The sequence below is a fragment of the Ambystoma mexicanum genome, chromosome 6q (genome assembly GCF_040938575.1).
Source record: "Ambystoma mexicanum isolate Mex_15411 chromosome 6q, UKY_AmexF1_1, whole genome shotgun sequence".
Taxonomy (NCBI): Eukaryota; Metazoa; Chordata; class Amphibia; order Caudata; family Ambystomatidae; genus Ambystoma; species Ambystoma mexicanum.
Genome location: NC_090937.1, coordinates 1,149,205,584 through 1,149,228,133, shown reverse-complemented (window position 1 = coordinate 1,149,228,133; position 22,550 = coordinate 1,149,205,584).

The following is a 22,550-nucleotide window of genomic DNA, read 5'->3' as shown; positions in this document are numbered from 1 at the left end:
ATTTTGTATTTTGTTTGATATGCTGTATGCCTAAAATACTCATCTCCCCATGTTTGAATGTACTGCAATGTGATTGCTGCAATGTCATGTATCACAACCAATAAACAAAGTAAAAAAAAACAACACACAGGTAGAATTCTCCTGCCTTCTGTTTTTAAAGCCTGTGAATAAGGGGAATTCCTAAATATTCGAATCTGGCGAAAAGGAGTGAAGGAAGGACATCCGGGAGATTTTCAAGGAAAATCAAAATACCATTAGCATGTTTAAGTACTTCTGAGGATCCACAACTGGAAGTCATATTTTAAATACTGTGCAATTTGTGGACATCTTTGACTTCTTTGACACCTTTGACTTCCTGCCACCTGTTTGTTGTGGCTCTTTCTGTACTTAAAACATTTAAAAGGGTCTAAACAGAATCACAGCTTATTCGCGTGACCAGTTGACCCTTTGACGTTGTAAAACATGTTTGGTTGATGTTGTGTAACCAAAGAGAAGGGATTAAGATATAATAACAATAGAACTCCAACAAGGAGAAATCCGATGCAACCTGATAAACCTGTCCTGTGTCAATACACAACCTTCAAAAAGACACTGCTGGCTTGGCCAACACAGTCAAACCTCTATGATGTCTTGAGTAGCAAATCACAGATTCACGTCAGTGTGGGGGTGAAACCTGGTTTCAGGCAGTTCTTTAAATCTTCCTGACCCTTCTTGCATGAACATTTCACCTTCACTATCCTGACCACCGCATTTTGAACGAATTGAGCATTTCTAAAATTAACTTTACTTGTTGACTGGTGACTTTATTCTTCACTACTCCCGTTAGATTCATGTCCTTTATAACCTATTGTTATTTATTATTTTGAAATGTGTGCTTTTTGTAGTTTCTGTTGCAATGGCTCTTCACTCTAAATCACCAGTGTCAAGACACTGTCACAATTTGAGAATTGCAGGAATTGTTGTGCAGCAAATATACTTCACTCTCCAATGGCCGTCCACGGCTCACAATATATATGTATTTTGGGTGAATTTCTATTTATTTATAAGACAGAAAATAGTGATTCTACAAGAACCATGACACATAAGGATGTATGTAACCCGTCCTATTCCATCAGTGGGTGCTTTAAAATCAGAGCAAGGTTAAGGAGGAAGTTACACAAACTTTGTAGTGAAGATGAAAGCTGTTCACAGTGAAAGGGGAACCCACAGTTACATAGTAGTAACTCAAAAAACAAATGCATGACCTGAACACTATTTACAGTATAATGTGCAGAGTATGACAGGCTAGGGGATAATGGGATCAATTACGTTATGGTACACACACTTTTCTACCCCACTCCAAGCAGCGGCAGATTTAAGCCACAGAGACCTGTGGGTAAGATTGAAGGAGCCCACCCAGTGGGCAGGTCTTGGAGGCAGAGCTTAGGGTGGGAGGAGATAATGCATGTCACCGGCTCAACAATGAGGAACCTTTAGTGACAAATGTTTCATGGTTTTTATGCTGTCTATTGTGGCTGCAGCAAGCTTTGCTTGCTGCCAGCGAAAGCTATGACGGTACATGAAGAGATGTGATCTGGTGTCAGTCAGCAGATCTATGATGCTTGACCAGTGCATGCTCCCCAAAGCTCTGTCATATCAGCTGCCATTTTGCAATGAGTAGTGCAGTTGTTTAAGCTGGTGACAGATTTGCTGAATGTTAGGCTGAAATTTTGTTTTCATGCTGCCTGATAATATTTCCTTTTTTACAGTTTTGTGCTGCTATTCTAACTGCCTGCATTGAGGATAGAGTTCGATTTGTTGCATGATGCTTTTAAGTATTTTTTTTGTTTCCATGTTGTTTGTACATTCCAGTACCACATGTGGTTAATAGTTGGCGCTGTGGAGTCTGCCATAAGTAATTCATGGCTAGACATTGATAAATATGTTTTGTGACCACAAAAATGATGCAACATTGCTCGCCCTCTATCACATGCGAAGACATCTGTTAAAGTTAAAGAGGAAGACATTCAATACATAGAAAATGCTTGCTCTTTTCTGAAAGATTAGAAAACCTGCATCTGATTGTATGGGATAAGCCATTTTTAAAAGCCTGGGTTACTGTGTAAGTTAGGGGTAGAGCTGTCGAATACTGCCAGTAGGAGTTCCGCTACTTAATTTTGCCCAGTTTATTGATATTTGTCCCTCTGTGTACTTTTATCCTTTTGTAAAAATGCTGAATATTCCATTAAAGAGCTTAAGATTTCTTTTCATGCTGACTGCGCTCTTCAATGCAAAGAAAAAGCCTGCACATCCCTGAAGAACCAGCAAAACAGCTTGAGAGTCTGCAGGATGGGCCATTTTGCAAACATTCTGTATACTGTGTAAATTGGTTTACAGTGGTTGAAGGTTTCTTTAGTATACCTTGCTTAGCGCATTGATATTTGTTCCACACATTTTCTACATGTATGTGTTTTGTTTGTAAAATAATCAGACTGCCTGATTTTGTTTTCTATTCTAATTTATTTTTGTGTAGTGCCAACTAACCCGCAGGCCCCAGAGCGCTCAGACAGACAATACAACATAAAACAAATAAAAGAGGGCAGCTGCAGGAGACATCAGCAAGCTATAGTCAACAGGTAGTCAGTGTAACAGTCGGCTTACATGCCGCCTCTGTTGAATAAGTGAGTCTTAAGGGTTTTCCTAAATTGGGCCAGAGACGGCATTTGTCTAATAGGCAAAGGGAGACCATTCCAGATTCTGGGCCGCCAAGCATCAAAGCTCAGGTCCCCAAATGTCCTCAACTTGAAGCAGGGTTGATGTAACAAATCCTTATTATTAGATTGTAAATTACATCTAAATTGTTGCTTCATAATCCGTGACATGAGATACTTTGGGGCAGTAAGTGCAAGGCACTTATAGACAAGACATGAAGCCTTGAAATGAATCCTCTCATGGACGGGGAGCCAATGCATCTTCCCCCATGCATGCGTAACATGCTCTCTGCGTCTCAAACCACACACCGCACAAACTGCTCCATTTTGTGCTGTCTGAAGTTTTATTATATTAGCTGCTGTAGTGCCAACCAGTAGGCTATAAAAATAATCAATTTTTGAATTGATAGTCGCTGTCGCTATCATGGCTATGTTTCCTTCTGAAAGGTAAGGACAAATTTGGCAAAGGAGGTGCGTGGTGTAGGTACAACTGGCGCTAATATTAGCAATGTGTTTTTCAAAGTTTAAGTTCCTATCAAAAAACACGCCCAGAGTTTTAACAGAACTGGCGACCTGGATGGTGGCTCACCCCAATAGAAAGGACTTATATTGTTGGTCAATAGCCTTCAATTTGGCCGTACTGCCAAAAATCAGGGTCTCCATTTTTTTATTGTTAAGTGCCAAACAATTATCCTGCATCCATGTTTTTATAGCATCATAAACTTTATTAACCAAAAGAAAGTCTACCTCGTATGAGCCTGTAAGCTGCAGGGCGATCTGGATTTCATCGACGTAGTTTGCAAAATTGACACCCAGATCGTCTAGCACATCAAAGCAGAGCTTTGAATAAAGGTTGTAAAGTAGAGGGGAAACACTGGAGCCCTGAGGAACTCCACAGTTAAGAAAAGATTCCTTTGACTTATAGTCGCCCTGGACAACCCTTGATCTCCTGGGTCTCAGAAATGATCGAAACCAGGAAGTCGCTGATCTTGAACATCTTCCCACTTCCATTAACCAGTCTGCCATCCTGTCATGATTAACAAGATTAAAACTGCAGACAGGTCTGACAACATAAACATGGCCACTTTCCCTGTGTCGACTATTCCAGATAACAGGGACTTGACATCAGTCAACGCTGTTTTTGTGCCCTGATGTTTCATGAAACCGGATTGTTTAGCCAACAGTAGGCTTCTCTCCTTGACAAAGGCATTGTATTGAATACAGGCGACTTTGTCGATGATCTTGAGGAGAAAGAGAACATTAGTGATAAAGCGGTATTTCAGTTGCTCATGTGGATCAAGCCCATCCTTTTTTAATAGGGGAGAAATCCAGGTTTCTCTTATACACTCTGGAACAATGGCCAAACACTGTCGAATTTTCTGCGAGGGGAACATTCTGATGTATGTGCATTTGCATCTATTTTCATCTACATCCCAAGTCATTGTGCAATGATGTGGAGCCTGGCACCTGCACTTCGTTTACAGGAACACATTACCACAGGCATCAGACTTCTGACATACAAGGTTGCAATATCATAGGTGTCTGTCTGAGGCCACACAATGTCGATCACAGAATGTGGGAGCTTTCTGAGGCAGCGATTCAGCGATTCGCTTTCAGGTTGGTGAGCGGATCAACTTGGCCCAACACCAGGTGTCGTTTAACAAGTGGTAACGGTATTTGGAATAAAGAAGGTTGGGACAGGCAGATGCTGGGGTCTGCATAGCTCACAAGTGACACTATGCAGAAACCAGAGGCTAGAGCTGTTCCTTTATTCCTGGGTTGATGTGTGACTCAGTTTGCAATCTCAAAGGAGAAGGCAAGTCTTGTTCTGCTCTTCCCAGGCAGGAATGTTTCCAGAGACCACTTGCAGGGGTTGCAACCTGCAACTTGCAGTCAGCAGGATCCTGGATACTAATGTTTTGTTTAAGACAAGCCTTCTCCAACATTGCTTCACCTCGAATATACTCTGGGATGGGTGAGGGAAGAGCCTTGTTCCCTACTTAGAGGCCACTTTCTTCAGTTTATGCTAAAGGACATTTGGCAGACTGTACCCTGGTAGAACTCCAGTGAAATCTTTCTTCTTCGTTATCCAAAGATTTTTTTTTAAAGGGTGGGCTCACCTCTTATATAGTCAATCCATCACAGTGGATCGGTCCTTTGCATGCCTTCTTTAAGGGTCTAATCCTAGCTGATGTGATCAGTACCTTTGCCTGCTGATGTTAGTCCCAGAGGGCTTTGTGTGCAGGAAGATGAAAGGGGCACAGGAAATGTGTGTGGCCTAAAAAAATTTCATGTGGTGTAACCCTTCTCTGGTTTGGATTGTCACTACGTTTGTGGCTCCTTTCCTCCTCCCATGTCAGACCAAGGGAGCACTTGAAATGGAGCGACTTGCCTCGTCGTGTAGATGACGAAGTCTTCCAAATAATGTACCTGTCTGGCTATTAGAAATAACAACCAGAATGGTCTATTACTGGAAAGACAGGAGACCGATGACCCAGGCGCCGTAGAAGTGTAGACACGGTATACAGGAGGACACACCACCAGATGAAAACAAGGCAAGTATCAGACTTTGCATAAACAATAAAGCCAATACAAAACAGCATACACGGAATACCACTAACCTGCTAACTCAGGTAAGAAAGTTAACCGGCTGGTAATGCTGACACCTGCAGTCTAAGCAAAGAATACGGCAATGAGTCACTTATCAATAAGCATCAACAGAATAACTAGGAGTCCCTAATTACTCTCATAGTCTTACCGTGTTGGACTCCTGTCCAGTGGTAACAAGGGTCCGGAGGGGCAGAGGAAGTTTGTAGAAAACCTCAGTCACGAGGCATAAGACAAGCAAACAACCCACAACGTACACCTATGGAAGTCTCTAGTCTGTGTACTTGTGAGGGACGAAAGCAAGGAAGTTCAAAAACCAAAACGAAGCCAAAATCTTTCAAAGTGAGGTAGCAGCGTGGAAGCAATCCAAGGCAAAGTCCAATAACAATCCAATGTCGTGCAGGGAGCGAGCAAAGCAGACCAAATCAGTATCCAAGGCAATATCCAATGTCAGGCCAATGTCGAGCAGGAAGCGGGCAGTGCAGACCAATTCAGAATCCAAGGCAAAATCAGGGACAGTCCGTGGTGAAGAGGAGGAAGGCAAAAGATCAAAAGGCAAATCCCAAAGAGCAACCAAAGCAGTCCGAAGTCAAAACCGGGAGGACCAGGAAAAACTATGATCAGGAAACAGGAATCGAATTCGAAACGCCACCGAATAAAGTTCAGAAGCGCTGGTGATTGTACGGGGAGGAGCTTATGAAGACTGTATCACGTGACTTGGTTTGCGTGATACCGTCACAGCAGGACGAGTGCTCCTGTAGTGTAGAGGACGCCAGCGTTGCCAGGCTACCTTCCAGGCACCGCGCTGCATCCGGGTTAAGTGCAGTACTCGACTGCTAGGATACACCTTAGTTTTGCACTGAAGTCTTTGATCGCGGATGCGCCGGTGAGCCACTGGCAACGCCGTGCTTTCTTTCCCATCTAACAGACTGGAAGGGCAGAGAGATCTAACAGTATCCTCCCCCAAAGAGGCCCTCACCCTTCGGGCAGACCAGAACTGGGACACTAGAGCTGGAGCATGTATATTACACGCCGGTTTCCAGGTACGATCTTCCGGACCGTACCCCTTCCAATCCACCAGGTAAAACCGTCTACCTCTGCATATCCGTGTGCCCAAAATAGCGTTCACTTCATATTCATCTGAACCATGAACTCTAATAGGAAGCGGGCGAGATGGAAGCCTGGTAGAAGGATGGCAAGGTTTAACAAGAGAAACATGAAACACCGGATGGATTTTCCAGGTAGACGGGAGTTTCAACCGGATAGCCACCGGATTAATGACTTCCGAAATGACGTACGGCCCTACAAATTTAGGTGTTAGTGCTTTGCGACCTGGTATTCGTAGGTTACGCGTAAACCACCACACCTTGGTACCTATTTTGTATTTCGGAGCCGGAGACCTATGAGTGTCCGCCGTTTCTTTCATTTTTGCTTGAGCTTGGAGTAAATGTTGTCGAACTTTTCTGCGTGTTTCAGACAAATCCCTCACACAAGCTAGAGCTGCAGGGTTATTCAGTGGAAGCTCGAACTGTATAGGAAGGGCTCTAGGATTCATTCCATACATAGCAAAGAACGGAGAAACACCTGTCGCAGAATGTATAGAATCATTATAGGCGTATTCAACAAAGGACAGAAGCGAGACCCAAGAACCTTGAAGCTGACTGATAAGGCAGCTTAGGTATTGCTCCATAGTCGCGTTTACGCGTTAAGTCTGCCCATCGGTTTGTGGGTGATATGCACTGGAGTATCTACCATCAATACCTAGGGTAGAGGTTAACGCTTGCCAAAAGAGAGAAGTGAATTGTGAACCCCGATCAGTAATGATGATTGATGGAAGACCAAAACGCCTGAATACATGCTTCAGAAACAGGCTCGCCAGGATAGGAGCTGTAGGGATTCCTTTGCAAGGAACGAACAAGGCCATCTTCGTGAGATAGTCAATGATAACCCATATCGTGTCATAGCCTTCCACCAGCGGTAGTTCCACAACAAAGTCCATGGAAATCATGGTCCATGGCAGTTCGGGTATGGGCATAGGCCCGTAACAAGCCTTCTGGTTTGCCATGAAGGAATTTGCACTGGGCGCAAACCGCACAGGTTGACAAATGGTCTGCAACATCTTTTGCCATACATGGCCACCAACACCAACGTTTTAGTAAAGCCAGAGTCTTCCGGAAACCCGGATGGGCGGCAATAGACGAATCGTGGCACCATTGCATCGCCTGTTGTCTAGTAAGAATATCGGGTAGATAGACCTTCCCATCTTTATAAGGGAGGGACTGCACTATCTTCAGCCCCAGAGTGGATATTTCCGTGGGAGATGTCTCCACCCAATCTCGAAGCTTGTCTATAAAGAACAGTTGGAGGGTACAACCACATACCACCTGGTTAGGTAAAAGTCGAACCCCATCCATGTTACTGGGCTCAGGACTACCATGGTTACGAGAAAGTGCATCAGCTTTAGAATGGAGGGCTCCTGGGCGATACAAGATAGTGAAATTAAACATTGAGAAAAACTCGTGCCAGCGAGCATGCCGAGCTGTAGTACACTTAACGGACTGGAGTGCAAGCAGATTTCTGTGGTCGGTAAAAACCTAGACAGGTTCTGAGGTACCCTGCAAATGGTGCCTCCATACCATGAAAGCATCTCTTACTGCCAACAACTCTCGTTCTGTGATAGTGTAATTCCTTTCATATGAGGTGAGTTTCCTGGAGTGATATGCAACCGGGTGAAGACCGTTTGTCTCGGGGCATAATTGTGACAGTATCGCTCCAAGAGCAATACCTGAGGCATCTGCTTCCACAATGTAAGGCCTTGCCGGATTGGGATGCTGGAGTACAGGTGCAGTAGTAAATGCGGTCTTAAGACTTTCAAATGCCTTTTGAGCTTCCCCATTCCAGCAAAAAGGCTTTTTGGAACTGGTCAAAACCGTGAGGGGGGCAGCGATGATTGAGAAATCCTTAATGAAGCATTGGTAGAAGTTAGAGAACCCCAGAAAGGACTGAAGCTCTTTCAAGGTCACAGGGGTCGGCCATTGCAACACTGCTGATACCTTAGAGGGACTCATTTGCACCCCATGGTTGGTAATGTTGTAACCTAGGAACTCCACCTCCTGTACATGAAAAATGCATTTTTCCAATTTGGCGAATAAGTGGTTTTCTCTTAATCGCTGCAATACACTGGTTACATGTGAAATGTGTGTTTCCAGAGAGGGTGAATAGATCAAAATGTCATCCAGATAAACCACCAGATAACGGTCCAGCATATCATGGAACACTTCATTGATGAAATACTGAAAGGTGGCCGGGGCGTTGCACAGCCCAAAAGGCATCACGCAATACTCAAAAAGCCCATATTTGGTTTTGAACGCGGTCTTCCATTCATCTCCCTTTCGAATTCTCACTAGGTTATATGCCCCACGCAAGTCCAGTTTAGTGAACACCACTGAACTTCCGAGTTGATCCAATAAGACAGAGATCAGCGGGAGTGGATATTGATTTCTTATGGTAACCGCATTCAGAGCCCGATAATCAATACAAGGGCGTAGGTCCCCCTCCCTTTTGGGGACAAAAAATAAGGGAGAGGCTGCCGGGAACTTTGATGGGCGAATGAAACCAGTTTCTAAGGATTTCTCAATATAGTGCTTTAGAATTAAATCTTCTTTGGGTGTCAAAGAGTATATTCGCCCGGATGGTATCTTTGCCCCAGGTACCAGTTCTATTGGACAATCTTAAGTCCTGTGGGGTGGCGGAATGTCTGCTGCAACTGAATCAAAAACGTCCTTGTATTCTTGACATTCTTTTGGTAAAACTGTGTTGATGACAGCTCCCACAATGGAAGCGGTATCAAGCAAGGCGCGACTAGGTTTCGATGTGTCGGGAGTACTTTCCAAGCAGTTGTTTTCACAATGATCAGAAAGGAACATCACCTCCCCCGATTGCCAGTCAATTACGGGGTTATGTAACCGTAACCAAGACAGTCCCAATATGCACTTAAGCTGTGGAGCCGCAATGAGATCAAAAGTTATATTTTCATTATGCCCGGAGCCAGTGGTCATCATCAACGTGGCTGTACACTCTGTTACAGGACCTGAAACCAATGAAGACCCATCAACAGCACTCACGGTTTCAGGAAAAGGTTTAATCACAATAGGCAATCCCAACTCTCGAGCATAATTTTCATCCATATAACAGCCGGTAGCCCCCGAGTCTCCGATGGCCAAGACCTTTTTTAGACCACCTGTGTCAGAAGAGAGAGTAGCCGAGAGGTAATACGGGTTGGAAGAATTAGAGTCCATGGAAGAAATGCCCGGCAGCTGGACCCCTTCTACTGCCGAGCTTTGGCATTTCCCTGCTTCTTAGCTGGTTTCTTGGGACAAACACGCAAAAGATGATCTGAAGCCCCGCAATAGAAACACAATCCGTTCTTCCGCCTGTGTTCTCTCGTCTCAGCGGAGAGAGGTCCCCGTAATACACCTATTTGCATAGGTTCCGAAGGACTAGGTGTAGGAGCGGGGGGTGAAAAGGATGTGGGAGGAACAGTTCGTTTTTCCCCTTTTCTTTCCGCTCGTCTTGAATCGATTTGTAACACCAAATCAAGAAGTTCAGGGAAGGTATTTGGCACAACCGGAACAGTGGCTAGGGTATCTTTCAGGGGTTCCGAAAGGCCTTTGTAAAACAGGGATTCCTTCTTATCTTCAGGCCATCCGGTCTCTGCCACCAGTTGATTGAACTTGGCCAAATATGCAAGAAGAGGCATCTCCCCTTGCTTGTGGCCCAACAACTCTAGATCTGTAGCTTGAGTAGCATATCGTGTATCAAACACACAGCTCATTGCATCTATCAAGGCGTCACAATTGTACAGCAAATGACTGCCATCCTCTAGCAATGGGTTAGCCCAGGCGGCCGCTGTACCACCCAAATGGGACAGCAAAAAGGTGGCATTAGTCGTAGAGTCAGGAAAGGAAGCAGGTCTACAGAGGAAATGCAACCTGCATTGATTCAAAAAGGTCCTGTATGATTTAGGATCTCCGTTGAATCGTTCTGGGGGCGCCAATGGGAACTGTGCCATCATGTACACTGGCCCAGCCCCTGGTGGTCCTACACCTGACCCAGATGCCATGTCAGACGGTGGTAGTTGTGCGCCTGGGGATTGCATACCTGCTTGTAGCTCATCGATCCGTCGTTGGGTGACGGAATGGGCAGCCGTCATATCATTACGAAGGTCGGCCACTAATTGCAAAATAGTGGTCAAGGTCTCGTTCGAATCCATATTAAAGGCTTCTGAATCTGTCAGACCAAGGGAGCACTTGAAATGGAGCGACTTGCCTCGTCGTGTAGATGACGAAGTCTTCCAAATAATGTACCTGTCTGGCTATTAGAAATAACAACCAGAATGGTCTATTACTGGAAAGACAGGAGACCGATGACCCAGGCGCCGTAGAAGTGTAGACACGGTATACAGGAGGACACACCACCAGCTGAAAACAAGGCAAGTATCAGACTTTGCATAAGCAATAAAGCCAATACAAAACAGCATACACGGAATACCACTAACCTGCTAACTCAGGTAAGAAAGTTAACCGGCTGGTAATGCTGACATCTGCAGTCTAAGCAAAGAATACGGCAATGAGTCACTTATCAATAAGCATCAACAGAATAACTAGGAGTCCCTAATTACTCTCATAGTCTTACCGTGTTGGACTCCTGTCCAGTGGTAACAAGGGTCCGGAGGTGCAGAGGAAGTTCGTAGCAAACCTCAGTCACGAGGCATAAGACAAGCAAACAACCCACAACGTACACCTATGTACGTGAGGGACGAAAGCAAGGAAGTTCAAAAACCAAAACAAAGCCAAAATCTTTCAAGGTGAGGTAGCAGCGTGGAAGCAATCCAAGGCAAAGTCCAATAACAATCCAATGTCGTGCAGGGAGCGAGCAAAGCAGACCAAATCAGTATCCAAGGCAATATCCAATGTCAGGCCAATGTCGAGCAGGGAGCGGGCAGTGCAGACCAATTCAGAATCCAAGGCAAAATCAGGGACAGTCCGTGGTCAAGAGGAGGAAGGCAAAAGATCAAAAGGCAAATCCCAAAGAGCAACCAAAGCAGTCCGAAGTCAAAACCGGGAGGACCAGGAAAAACTATGATCAGGAAACAGGAATCGAATCCGAAACGCCACTGAAGAAAGTTCAGAAGCGCCGGTGATTGTACAGGGAGGAGCTTATGAAGACTGTATCACGTGACTTGGTTTGCGTGATACCGTCACAGCAGGACGAGTGCTCCTGTAGTGTAGAGGACGCCAGCGTTGCCAGGCTACCTTCCAGGCACCGCGCTGCATCCGGGGTAAGTGCAGTACTCGACTGCTAGGATACACCTTAGTTTTGCACTGAAGTCTTTGATCGCGGATGCGCCGGTGAGCAACTGGCAACGCCGTGCTTTCTTTCCCAGCTAACAGACTGGAAGGGCAGAGAGATCTAACATCCCATTTCCTCACCTTTGAAACCCGGGACCCTCCTTGCCCCCTGGAAGTTCCTGTTCTCTTGTTAGGTAACAGGTTTTCCCAGGCATGAACAGGCTGGAATTGAGGGAACCTCATTCCCAGACAAGCTTATACACAAACTCTCACAGAACGGGTTACTGAAACCATGTGATCAATAAAATGACATACATCAGTTTAGGCCAACATATATGTAGGTTTTCATAGGCCACGATACCATAAACCAGATGTGGATTCAAATGTATAGTTTACAACAGAAATCTGCCACTAGGCCTATGGGAGGTACTTTTATATACTTGAAAAGGCTTGCTTACTTTAAAATGAATTCTTGTTTTTATATCAAAAAAGGCCAACACTCATTTTAGAATCACTTTAGTTCTAGACATGCAAGTAAAACAACCTTTGGAGGGCATCTTCCTAGTATAGCTGTGAAAGTTCCCTATGAGTGATGTAGCTGTAGCCATGCTACATTTGTGTCACTTTTGTTCATGTAAAACACACCTATGCATTTTTGAAAGGCTTTAGCAGTGTGTGGCAATTTCTCCTACCTCAGTGCTGCATTTGTATTTATTCTTTTCAGTGTTTTGTAACAGGAACAGGCCTCTCCATGATGTGTGGCTTAACGCTGACAAATATTTGGTTAGGGGGCATTCCGATGTGTGTGGGTAACCCACCATTCTAAACTATGTACCATGGCATTGTACAGTACTGTGGAGCCAGGCACCAAGAATTGGTGTACAACAGTGCTCTATCACAGGCTGTAATGTACAGAACCATAAGAGACACAGAAACCCGGGGGACGGGTGGCTGGGCATGTGAAAGTCTGGGCCATTTTTACTGAAACCAAAATGCAGTATTTCTGTGTGCCTCAAGGCCTATTTGCATTGCAATATTTATTGGGGGAAAAACAAGTATGCAACCCTTACGCCCATAAATACTGGGGATAATTTCTGTTTACATATGGTTAAATCTGTAATGCCAATTTTAGACAGATATTTGTTTCCTGATGATATTCTCTTTTTTTACCCATGCCAGCAGAGTCACCACTCTAGGCCATCGTTGCACACTATGTATATTAACACCATCCTCACACAAGAAGAAAATGGACCAACACACGGTTCACTGCAAAGAGATTCTTACAATTCAATTTGAATACAGAAACTTAATAGGACATTGTAGGCATGCTCATTTGTACATTATCAAACGCCAAATATCCCTCCTGTGTCCTTCTTACCAACGATGGCATATCTCCTAATATGCAGGGGAGCAGGTGGATAGCCTTTGCACTTCAATTGCTGCAGGAGCTGATTTCAACACGTGGGTTTACCCATGTATTTGGGACAGCAGTTGATAAAAGAAAACCTTTTGAGCCGTTTTGCCCTGCATCCTCGGCTCAGGAAACTGGGCTGGCTGGTAAATCCCCACTTATTCCCTCTGGTTTCTACTCCCTTATATCAATGCCATTTGAGAATGTCAGAAAGGACATATATGAGCTTCAAATATTGGGACTCTTGGGACAGATAAGATTAATGATGTTTTCAAGTCAAATGTTCAATTGTGGGGTACTGTACTGGCTGATCTATTCACATCTACCCTTTAGCTAAAGGTGGTCCTTGAAAGTATGGTTGGTCAGTAATGCTGTGTTGATTTTTAAAAACAAGCATTGGCAAAGACTGTTTGAATTGTGTATTTAGGTATCTGACTCTGGAGGGAAGCAGCCTGGCCACCTCACCAGGCATTGCTGGCATAAAGGGATTTGCCTAGGGTTACTTAATTTGTTCAAGAGAAAAATCTGCTCCCCCTCCATCTGCTCATCCCATCCAAAATTACAGGCTCTTTCTTTACCCCTTCCAAAATCTTCTCTCCTCTTCCCCTTCCACTAGCTCCTGCTTTGCTTTCCATTAGCCCCCACTCCATTCATCTTCTCTCTGTTACTCTCTTCAACTTTCATATGCACACATTGTCTCTTTCCTTCCATCTGGTCCTCTGTTTATCTTTCATCAGTCTTATACCCCACACCTTCCATCCACTACTCTTTTCAACTTCCATCCATTCTCCCCTTCTCCACAGGGGAGGCTGCGTTTGCCACAACAGGAAACATTAAAGGTGTATTTATTTATTATTATTATTTTTTTAATAACATGCCTAACACTGTACCTGAGTTCAGTTTCTACCTGCGGATCTAGGATTCAAACCAAGACAAGTGTGTCGCCCCTGTGCTATCCTCAGTTCACGAGTAGACCTGCAAACAAAGCCCAATAGGGGAATCCAAACTTATCATGCCATTGGAATAAAAGTTATGTCCCTTTTCTTCAACTCTTATTAATTAATTGAGCTTTAAAAAACAAACAAACCCAGAGCAAAGGAGGAGCAAGAAAAGTAGTGTGAAAAGATCAGTCTGCCAATCTTCAATTCCCATCTGCTTTCCCTTCCTCTTCCATCCTTCACCTATAGCCCACAGCAACTTTACATCTTCTCTCCCTTACCACCATTCCAGTTTGCAACGACTCCAAAGCAGTACATTCAGCCCCCACCTTCTCTTCTTGGCCTAGATGGGGAAAGACGAGGATGCTACCTCCTCTCCCCAGCGAGGGCTGAGCAATGATGACCCCAAGCCCTCCTCCATATCAGCTTCAACTTGCTACAACAATGCATTCCTGAGCACTGTGATCGCTGCCAGCAGGCTGTTGATGAGGAGTTTTGGGACCCAGCATATTGTTGTGAAAGACAAACCTCACTAGAATTACTGCCGCCTACAATGGCCAATATTTGTTTTTAAAACATGATGTTTTGAAGCATACTATTTTATTTTTCTGCAGCACATTTATGAGTTGAGTTTGTGGGAGTGTGATAGGATGCTGGAGAGAGCTATGGTGCAACAGCAACAGAAATTGGAAACTTAACGAAGATTCTCAGGGTGACGCAGACATTTTGGAACAACTGCTTCTTGGTATAATGAAAATGAATGTTCATCGTTATTACATATGCAGCAATACTAGTCTAGTGAACTTGACTGAGGCTTATTTTCAATAGTATTCACTGCAAACTGAATTACTTCAAGGAGCTCCACATTTTTCAAAAAAATGAATAGGTTGAGTAAATAATTTGCCCAGGATCAAATACGTTGGTTACCTGGTGAAGCCATGATTTGAACCTAGTCTCAAATGTAGGTACTTGACCACATATCTTCCCAGCTCAAAGAGTTACAAATACGTGTTCATATTTGGGTTTGAAGATCTAAAATAATATTTCGTTTCATAGAGATGTCATTAAAGGTACACAAGCCACACAATAAACCAACCTGATAATATATAAATCATGGTATATATTGATCAGAAAGAGTATGATTGTAGCTTTATTTTCCCCATTCTGAATGCAAGCCTGCAAGTTTCAGCATTCAGGGTAATGAGAACCTACAAGAAATCTTCAGACTCAAAGTGAAATAAAATACATGACACAGTAATGGTTTTGTGAAGTTTCCAGCTTGTTACATACCCTCACATTCTCTAATAACCCAACAATCATACTTCAAATAGCTTATTAAAACCTTACACAATTCAGAGAAAAAATGTGCCACAGACAATGGTCACTGTCAGTTAACTATTCCTACCAGTAATTACTTCAATTTCTAAATTGTCTGCTGAGAAATATTAAAAAGATAATCGAGAGTTCACTGGCAGGCCTGTTGAACCATGGCTGTTGATCTGTGAGGTGAGAGGGGCAGAGAAGGGGGTACCCATCAGCATTTGCTAAATTCATCCTACCTCCAGTTTAGATATCGGAGCAAACACTCCTCTGATACTGCTTTCACACATCTATCAAATTTTTAAACAACTGCTCACCACTGTCACCTCTTCTCTATCCTCATTCTGCTTGATCTTTCTGCAGCCTTAAAAACTTTACTTGACTGGGTGGCCTCCTATCTCTATGACCACCCCTTGCCAAGCAAATGGAACTCTAATACCTCCTCCAGCTCAACCTTTCCAGTGGGCGTACACCAAAGATCAGTCATGGGCACACTCATTTTGATGCTCTACACCTGTTCCCTGGGGGAAGTCTTCTCATCCTTTTGCCTTTACTATCTTATATTTGCTAACGTTACCAAGATCGTTTTCTCCTTTACCAATTTCATTCTTGTAATCTCAGATCACATCGCCAGCAGCTTCATCACCACTGGTAACTGGATGGCTCCAGGTTACCTGATGCTACACTCCTCCATGATAATAGTAGTCCTTCTCCCAGTCTCCAATTCCACCCATGCTCTCCCATCTGCTTGTCTCCAGACCTCCGGCAAGAAAATCTAATTCAAAGAATCGATGCAGAGCAATGTGATATTTTAGAAAGAAACATGTAAGCTGCAGCCTGAACATATCAATTGAAAAAGAAATGTGAAAGCCAAGTGTGCAATATTTTCATGTCTGCTCACATCAAAATACAGTGACAAGGACACATTTCAAGTACAAGAAAATATCCTGCAACTCGTATTAAAATGGAGAACATCTTAATCTGAGGAAAAATTATAGCAACTTAAAGTGATATCAAAAATTGATTTGGGCTTGCATGTTCTGTTGCTGTTTGTGTTTAGTCTCCCTTGCCGAAATCAGGTGGAGATTTTGATAGTCCAGTACAATGGATAAACTGCTTTGTTTTTGGTGAAAGTGTAAAATCTAGGAACACAGAAAAATGTAACTTTAAAAGTGGCAAATGGAAGAAGCCAACCATAATCAAACATCAGTTATAGGTTTGAACTCTAACATCTTGTATTCTGTTTAATTCACCTCCCCAGCGATGAGATGTGAAGACAGATCCCATGCTTTCTAAAAGAGTTGGAATTCCTGTAGGTTGAGCCATAATGGTAATGACAGTCTCAGAGACTCGGTCACAGGGAGTCCGAACTTCCTATGAATTCTAAGGCAGCGCTCTTATGACCTGCTTCTGTGTATGTTGGTCTTAAGATAATGACACAATAATGGAGTTCAGCTTGACCAGCGGATCTGTTTTGCCTAATCTGCTATTTCAATCTCCCAGGCCTCTCTTGGAGGAAGGAACTGACCTTTGAAAAAAGGGAAGGTTATCTAAGATTACTACACCCTGGAAATCCTCAAGACTTTATTACTGCCAGGTCAATGTCCTAAATACATTTATTCCTGGACTAACAGTAAAAACATCAGATGCTCTGTTATTAACAGATCTAACTTCAGATGCAGTGTCATAGTTGGTCAAAAGGAAAAAGTTGCATTAGGGAATATCACTGGATTTATATTTCTGGTGATATCTCCTATTTTCAGATTGAAACTGTCCATTAGATGGACTCAAAATAATTTTTCTAATGTGAGTCATGAATCCTAGTGTCCGTAGTGATGAGCCCATTACTTTGAGAAGGGAAAATAATTTGTACATAAATAAGGAAGTGAGTTAAATGGAAGAATCTATAGCTTAGTAACAATTTGTGATATCATAATGAAAATTGTGCTCTTTGATCCATGCCAGAGAGAGAAATCCGGTGAGTTGATTAGTAAAGTGTTCATATGTGTGGAATTTACTATTTCAGAATGTTACAATGGTTAATGTAAGAAATCTCCGAGATGACATCACAATAAATGGGAGGGAAACTAGGTGTAGAAGGTGCTCCCATCAGACTACCGACTTCATTAATATGCCCAATGACCACAGAGGGTTATGCCTACTGTGAGAAACCTGAGGGTGTTCTCACTGGTTGACCCCAGGGTCATTGCACTTGGATCCCGACAGGGGCAGACAAGCGAGGGAGGATCACCTGGGCAAGGGGCCCTTGGGGACCACAGAAGGAATGCCCTCGGGTGAGATGCAGTATCTCCTTTTCTGAGATACACCCCCACCCGACCACACCTCCATCTTTATGGGATATTGCCACCACAGTCCCATCCTACCCTAGTATTTCCCTTTAAGAAAAGGCAGGAGAAAACCCATTCATCCACAACGATACATCTTTTCCCCCTTTTCTGACAATAACCTGACCTCCTCTTCAGTCTAACACTACAAACCCCATAATCCCTGTTCTTTTGTTGACAAACCATTTTTAAAATATTCAGCCGACTTTCTCCCAAAATCTGCAACTCACTACATTTCCCAGAATTCCCTTCATTCACCCTGTCCTTCAAATAGAGGAAGCAACAAGGAGGAATGAGGATACTGAAAGTATGCATCCCCCACAAGGCAGTAGCCCCCCTCAGTGAGAGACAATAAAGGACACACCCCAGGAGGGAATGAGACCAGGATCAAGTGTGGGTGAAGTAGAAGGGTTTTTATATAAATTGGTATAGAGCATGCAAAGGACTCTGCAAGCTCCGAGAGCGCTCTATCCGACAATAGCAAAGACAGTTATATTTATTACAAAAATACTTCATGTATCCTGTGAACTATAGGGGCCACATAGTTTCAGGGATTGTGTGGCGTTGACTTAACTATAGGTGATGTATTGAAGAGCTGCTCCAGGATTGGTGGACGTCTGTGTGGCGCCAACGTGGGGTGGACCAGTCAGCTGGGCTCGTCGGGGTGGAGCTGCCAAGCCGGACACGGTCTGTGTCAATGATTAGTGGCTGCACTAACACTTTGCCCTTGTGGCCATACACACACACACTCATCACTTTATACAATTCCAGTTGTCCTGCATATCCTACAATATGTTAATCTAGGGTCAAGTGGGAGAAGGAAAGACAGCATGCAATGTGAAGCTTCACCAATACATCAGTGTACAATTACTCTTGACCTAATGATTCGGTCTCATAAATCCAGGTGTCTTGTCAGAGGGCACAGGGTAAGCTGCCTTGTCATTCTATTCTGTTAGATGTGGTGAGGGATTGTTTGACGACATGTTAGTACAGGAGTGAATAAATGTCTCTATGGCCCATTAAGTTGGGGTGAACTGGAGTACTATTGGATCAGTAAGGGCACATATCTGGCCCCTCAAAGTCAATGGGATTTACCACCAGGTAGTACATAATTCACTTGGCCCAGCCATGGCGGCCTCTGACATGGGGGAGGTAAATACTTGAAGCGGGTCCAGCAGAAATGCGGGGAGGCAAGGCTGTGCTGTTCGAACACCAGCAACCCCTGACGGGCCTTGGCGGGAGGAGGGGGAGATGGCCTTGTAACTCCAAGTGATTCTCTATTCACTGGGCTGCACAATATACCATAAGAGGGGATAGAAGTTAACATTAATAGCATTAGGATGATTACATGTTTCTATCGTTTATGAATTGATATATTTCTTCATTCATAACAATGGAGGTTGGCAGTAGCACACGCGATACATAACGTTAATTGAACACATACTGATAATTCATAGGACAGACAGACAAATAACAAATGTGAGGTAGCGTCAGGTTGGATTGTGTACTCAGGAGCATGGAAGCAATATGTTTGTTTACATTTTGGTTTATAGCAAAAACTAGATCAACATCCTTGAGGACCGTCCTCCACTTTTAAAACGTATTTCACTACATTATACACAAACATTTCATGTATTGCTTTTCGCTTTATCCTTTGTACATTAGCAGAAATCATTAGTTAATACGAGGTGGGATCTATCGCGAGCTTACATTAGACCTTCAGGGCACATGGTGTCTTCCGGCGGGCGGGGGTCATCCTCGCTTTAATACATTTATAGGTTTTATCCCTTTCCAACACCCATTTTAGCATTTGCAAACAACCTTGTGAACCATTGGGGTTTGGTATGTGTGGTTAGCACTTCATCTGGGGGATCTGGGTAGGGGTTCATGGAGGGAGGTTATGGACACCATATATTTTAAATGTTGGGGGTTATATGCAGGGTCGGGGCTTGTTTGATTGGGATGGTTCTTGTTATTTTCCAGACTCCAGCTACAAGTCAGGTCACTTCTAGGGCAGTGATGTACTGCGGAAGGTAAACGATACAGTATTTGTTCTGATACTTGTTCATGTCTGGTTGCTCGTGAGAACGGTGCTTCAGCGGATCTGCCATGGGGTGGAGGCGTGGGGAAAGTGCGAGGCTCTCTGTGCGTGGTCAGCGGGGGCCAAGCTTCAGCTTCAGGCTGCAAGTTATTTCGCTTGGGCACAGGTCAGGATATCTAAAATGGAGTCTTGGCATTTACAAAATGGCGTCTTTGTTGTGTTATACCACAGATTGTGTGGCCTCACGCGTCGATCAGCAGCCATCCTGCCTCCTGGGCCCAGGTGCATGGGGGGCCGCCGATGAGTCATGAGCCTCATGTAGGTGGGCAATGTGGGGGAGGGGGACCTACAGCCCCATCCTCCCATACATTTCCCCCTTTTTGTTACTTAAGTAACAAATGCTTTAACTTGCCCAACCTCTGGCGTTCCTTCTCATTTGCAACCGCTTCGTCCCACGCCGGAGTTCCCTTTATTGGCATCAAAGCTCTACACACCCCTCTGAGACTCTCCCCCTTCCTAGCATATTCATCCGGTGTGAAAGTCATATATATATACATCCCCCATCTCCTTCAAGATCTACCCACACCTCTGTGTACCATTCTCGTTCTCGGGGCTCCTTTATTGTAATGTGATATAATCTGTCCACTATGTCCCCGTCATAGTATAATGGCACCATCCTATACTTGGGTTCAGGGTCCTCACCTGTTTGTACTTGTGCCTCTTGCATGATCTGTACTGCTCCTCTAGCGTTGCCCATTGTCACCATCATCATTGCACCATTAGGTACTGCATTTGCGCAGCATCAAAGACCTAACTGGCACACACAAACAATCAGGAGTAAAAATACCATGATGGGCATCAACATTTTGATGGTCAGCCCCAGCCAGGAGGGTACCCAGGAGAAGATGTTGTCAAACCAAGTGCTTGCATTCGCTCCACCTTTGTTCCTCTTTCTTTCCCCCAGACTGTGCACCGCTGCAATAACGTGAGATAGTGTCCCATTATCCGCATCTTCAGAGGGTACGAATGTGCAGCATGCGCTCCCGATTTTTCGGCAAACACTTCCATCCATCGCTGTTAACAGGTCTAGAACATACCTGTTCTGCATGGTCATCAGCCTTAGGACCCTTAGCTCTACCTTGATCACGTTGAACCCCTCTTCAGTGTCATTGGCCAGTTGGATCAACTCCCAGCGCATGATCTGGAGCCATTTTGCTTTGGCTCGTGCCTGGATACTCGGGATGAGGGAGGCAAAGAACGTTTCAGCGGAATTAAACAGCCGGTATTTGTCAGGACTCTGTGCCAACAGGTCTGAGGAGACTTTGGATATGTAGTTGGATGATCTCCGCTGCCTTGATATCACGTCTTGCGCACTGCCCGAGGACAGGGCATAGAGTGGCGGTTCTTCTGTTGGTTGTGTATTCTGTGGACGATGGGCGGCTGGCACTCCTTTTCCTCTGTCGATGTGACTCTCCGGGATCACCATCAAGGCCGAATGTAGTTTTGCCAGAGAGCATGTGCCGCTTCAGGATGGTGGGAGGTGCAAGTATGCCTGTTTAACGCAGACTCAGGAAGTGTCCATAAGTGCTGCTGTCCCTTTCTTCATGTCTGGGCTAGTGAGTGTTCGATTGCAGTTCTTAATCACACCCATGATGTTTTTTCCCTCACCATGAAAGCATAGTTCGTATGATATTTCTTTCTGCAGCTTGAATGGTTTCTCTGTTGCTGTAACCCAGGTTAGCTTTGTGATATGCTTCTACCAAACTGGTGCACAGGTTTTCTCGATTCATTGCAGTTTTTCTTGCTGCAGTCCTCGTAGTGCTTCAGCTTTGCATGTTATTACTTCATCTTTCCACTTATTGTCCAAAAACAATGTCCCTTTAATCACGAAAAAAGGTTCTTTTAAACATATCACTCCTTTTGTTCTCGAATAGCAGGTTTTCTCATTTTGCAGCATTTTAAAAGATACTGCGTGTGCCTGGAAGGTGTTCTTAATTCTGCAGAGGGTGAGATGAAGGAGACACTGGGCATCTGCAAGAGGCAGTTCTTTAGGCAGCAAGACCTTAGGTGCGCCTGAAGCGTGGGGAATCAGGGAACAGACATAACAACTCTCATTAGTTGTCTGTTTCGCAGTGGAGCTCATGTCCGGATACCATTTATTTGACTGATGTGGATGTCTAGGGTCTTCTATTGTGTCTAGGCCCAGGCCAGAATACTTTGCACATCTCTTGCTGCTTGTGGTATCACGCCCTCTTTTCCTGCGCCCCTTTTCCCATTCATCATATAGAGCCAAAAACCTTTCTGCGATCTCTGCATTTTCTTCCTTCCTACTTGTGGGGGGTCCAGTTTCTGCAGATGGGTTAACCTCTGGTGTGGGCATTGCGGCAGTAGTGTCATATAACCATGATATAACAGAAGGGTTACGATCATTTAAACCATAGACATTGTATTCTGAGGCATTTTAGGGGGGAACTTGACTTGTGGTTGGCCTGCTGTTGGTATCATTTGGGGGCTGTACATGAGTAGGGTCCGTATCATAATCCCATATAAGCTGAAATCCATCTCATATTAAATAGTCCCCCTCTTTAACCATTCTTGTTCCATTCCCTATGTTGGTTCCATTCCTTCCCCCCTCATTCATCTCGATAGAGATGAATGCAATAAACCAGTAAACGACAAGACCAAAAATCATTGTAAAAAATAGAACTGAGCACACAAGCAATACACATTCATACGAGTATCTGCGCAAATCAAAATTCTAATTTATATTTCTAACTGCCCTAACATCATTCGTTGCAGGCTGCCCGTTCGTTGCCATGGTTACTCCTATTTGTTAAAACGTAAAAAT